The following is a 4461-nucleotide window of genomic DNA, read 5'->3' on the forward strand; positions in this document are numbered from 1 at the left end:
TTAAATCATGAAAGCAAAACTGATCTATTTGTGAAAAGAATAGAAATATGAAAAGAATAATTGTGAGTCTACCTTTTGATTTATTTGAATTTGATATGATAAACACAGACTTGGGGACCAGATTGCCTATGTTCAAACCCTATTTCTGCCATTTCCAAGCTCTGCTCCTTGTGCTTAAGTTTTCTCACGCATAAAATGAGAGTAAAATAATAATACCTAACACATAGCCCATCTGTGATTATTAAATGAGTCAATGCTTATAAAGTAGTGAATATGTAAATTCTCTATAACTGTTTAAGAAAAATATTCTCTTTAAACCGGGGACTGATAAGAATCACCAGTATTTCTAGATTTATCTCAATTATTTATCTTAGAATTATTAATTCTAAGAATATAAAAACAGTTTCCATAAAAACCATATTACATTAGTCCCATGACCATAAGATCTGAGCAAGCAGCTATCAAAGATTTACCATAAAACCTGTTCCTTCTCTTTGTAGACAGAATAGTACCAAAGAGATCTTCACAACCTATTCAAAAGGAAGTTTATGTCTGTTGTTGGGTGAATTATAATGTGTATTGTACAAAGACAAAATTTCATGACTATTTAAATGTGCTTTAACAAACTTTTCACTTAAGAATCAAGGAGCTCTTTCTGTTCCTAGCATGTCCATGGCTTGTGGTCCAATGCATCTGAAATGGGTAGTAGCTCCAAACTATTGGAGGATGGACAAATTGACTGGTGGGCTTGCTCCTTATCCACCCACTGCCCCCCGCAAACTGAGAGAATGTCTGCCTCTCATCATTTTCCGAAAGAACAGACTTAACTACGCCCTGATGGGAGATGAAGTGAGGAAGATTTGCATGCAGCTCTTCATTTAGATTGGTGGCAAGGTCAGAACTGATATAATCTACCCTGTTGGGTTTATGAATGTCATCAGCATTAACAAGACCAGAGAGCATTTCCATCTAATCTACACCACTAGAGGTGTGTGCTGTTCATTGTATTACACTTGAGGAGGCCCAGTACAAGTTGTGCAAAGTGAGAAAAATCTTTGTGGGCACAAAAGGAATCCCTCATCTGGTAACTCACAATGTCCAAACCAATTGCTACCCTGATCCCCTCATCAAGGTAAAGACATCATTCAGATAGATTTAGAAACTGACAAGAAAACCAGCTTTATCAAGTTTGACACTGGTATCCTGTGTATGGTGATTTAATGTAAACCCGTGTGTAAATGCAAAAATGATTCCTGTTGAAACAGTTCCAGGAATTGGGGGGGGGGAGGGAAATGAAAGAAAGTAGCGAATGGGTGTGAATTCAAGTGTGATACATTTGATACATTGTAAGAACCTTTGTAAATGCTACAATGTACCCCCTTACCCAGCACAATAATAAAAATCAATTAATTAATTAATTAAAAATAAAGAAAGTGCTAACTTGGGGCGAATTGGTGTGATCACTAGCAGAGAGAGAAACCCTGACTCTTTTGATGTGGTGCACATGAAAGATATCAATGGCAATAGCTTTGCACCCAGCTTTCCAACATTTTCACAGTTGGCAAAGGCAACAAACCTTGGATTTCTCTTCCCTGAGGAAAGGAATCAGCCTCACCATTGCTGAAGAGAGAGAAAAGAGGTTGGCTGCCAAACAGAGAGGTGGGTACAATGGAAAGTACACTGGAGAATACAAATTAAGAAATTTTATTTGACTGAAAATAATGTGGCATGACTAAAAAAAAGAAAGAGTCAAGGATAGTTTTCAAAAGCTGTTTGAATATTTTATCTTATAGTTAATGTATTTTTAATCAAATAGGGTAAACATTCCCAATACTTACAAAAATATTTCATAAATAACTCTAATTTCACAGAACTACAATTTTATGAAAATATATAGCTAATCAATAAATATGTATGATAAATTATGTATGAAGATAAATTACATATTGTCATAGCAACACATACAGCAAGAATCTATTCTTCTCTCTCGTATGAGACACTCTGCTGCATGTGTCTGCCACACAGCCAGCATGCAAAAAGAAAATATACAGAAGTTATTTTGGTATTTTGGTAGGATTCAGGAACTAAGAATGCAATTTAATTCCCTACTGGGAAGAAGTCATAAAATTTATTTGTTACTACATAACCCTTGGTTACCACTTTTCCCTAATTTTCTTGAAAATTCTACTCTTGTTATCACCTTGTTTTGAATGTTTTTTGAGAAATCTGCAGCCATGGTAATTTTGTGCCTTTGTAAATTACATACATATACTTATATATAATAATTTATAATGTATTTAATATATGTATATTATATGTGTGTATATATGTATATTTAATATATATGTATTTATGGCCTTTTAGCTTTGCAACCCTAATTATTATCTTTATTTGTAAAGCTTCAAAGCTTTACATAGTTTTTCTGGTTGAAATGGGCCAATTTTTCCACACAACCAGAGAGCTAAATCTAAAAACTCCAGGTTTCCTTTGTTTCCAAAAGTTTTCTTCGGTTATAGTTTTAAATATTAGTATATTTCATTTTTTTGTCCTTGTATCTTCAAGAACTTTATACATACATTGGTTTTCATTTGCCTTCTTTGATTTCAAATACTTTCCAACACTCTTTTTATTATGCTCATTCTCCTAAATTTTTTCTACAGTGAGCATTTTGTAATTACCTTGTGCTTTGTCATTATTTCTGGTACATTTTTATATCTATTTCTTCCTTATGCATTTCTTCTCCCTTTTGTAGCTATTTTAAATAAACTTTTAGTTTATGAATTGCTGGTTTCAAGTATTTTTCTTAATTCTAAGTGTTTACATGAGGCTATTTTAACTCAGTGTGGAATGATTTCCTATGTTTTTCTTGTTTCATGGTATGAGGAGCATTTTCATCAGTTGAAATATTGACTCACATTTTTAGGTTTCTTCTTATACTCATTCTGAACAGAGTTCATGGGTCTTTTTTCCTCCTCAGCATTTGGATGAGGTTCAATTTCTTTAATGGATCATCATCCTGGTGGCAGTTGTAGTAGGAGGGATAGAGTTGGCGTGTCATGTTACTCATCCAATTCTCCAAGACCCTTAATTATTTTCTTCTTCCACTTCATATCCACATCTCCAAAGAGCACCTTCCTGTCACTATTTACCTAATTCTCCCCTCAAAACAATGTTCTTTGAGAATGTGGTTTCCTCTCCCGCTTATTTCCAGCGTCTTTTCCTTTAGTTAGTATTGTAAACCACAGAGCCCTAAAAATGTGCTGAATGCTTTGGCATTTATTATCAAACTCTGTCTTTTTAAGTGCATTTGTCTGTGCTTTGTCAGAGACCTCTCTATCTTCTGCTTTTCTCTTCTGTACTCCACATCTACTAATCTGCAGTAGCAGCTGTATTCCAACTTGGAGTTTGCCTAATTTGAAGGTTATGTTATTCTCTATTTCCAGCTAAAGCTAGAGATGTCAGTCAGCTGTGGTTATACTTCCTTTCCTTGGTTTTTGATTTTTTTGTTTTAATGGGAGTGGAGGGGTGTTTGTTAAGATATATACCCAGGCAACTATCATCATATTCCAGACCAGTAATCTACATACCAACATAGAATTAATTTAAAAGAGAAAATAATTATTTAATATTAATGTTGGGATGAAAATAATTGCATTTCTTCTAAACTATTTCCCAAATGCCTTTCCATGTTTTCTCTCCATTCTAGAATCTCCCGCTCTCAGACAGATGCTAAGTACACCTTGACCACACTAGTCAATAGTCTCCCAACCCACATATCCTCTTCCACACAGCTACCAGGGTTATATTCTAAACTGTAAGTTAAGACATACTACTCTCCAGCTTAAGAACTTCTAATTATTTATAAAATAAATAAATAAAAGTAAAATAGGACTTTGATAAAAAGCCAAGAACTCATTTTTAGTAATTACATCACTTTGCAATATTGTTAGTCAAGTTTACTTTTAAAATGTAATTTTTAAAGCATACATAGATTACAAAACAAGAATTTTGCAATATTCTCACCATTTCATTCCCTCTGACATTACATTGCTGTAATTATGCCACATGTTGAAAAGTTAAAAGAACATTTTAGCAGAGAGAAAGAATAATTCATCTTGCCACTATAATCTCCTTTTCATTCTGAGAAATCAACTATAATAAACTTATATTTTTCTCCCCAGAAGGTCATCCTGGGCTGAATATGGGTTGCAGGGCTTTCATTTTGTAGGTACTTCAAAAAAAAGTATAGAGTTAATAAGGGTAAATATGGTTGATGTATTTTCCACACATATTTGAATATGGAACATTGAAGCCTGTTGAAACCATTTTGAGAAAGGGGAGGAGAGAAAGAGAGGATAAGGGAGGAAATGAACCAATCCAGGGTATATCATATGCATGTATGGAAATTTCATAATGAACTCCCCTACATGACTTATTATATACTAATAAAAACAGTTTTTT

General features: G+C 33.8%; 1 pseudogene; it reads left to right on the forward strand.

Moving 5' to 3' along the window:
- Window positions 1-672: 672 nt before the first annotated feature.
- On the forward strand, window positions 673-1712 carry LOC109677509 (small ribosomal subunit protein eS4-like; annotated as a pseudogene).
- The last annotated feature ends 2749 nt before the right edge of the window (window positions 1713-4461 follow it).

Source organism: Castor canadensis, chromosome 4 (genome assembly GCF_047511655.1).
Source record: "Castor canadensis chromosome 4, mCasCan1.hap1v2, whole genome shotgun sequence".
NCBI lineage: Eukaryota > Metazoa > Chordata > Mammalia > Rodentia > Castoridae > Castor > Castor canadensis.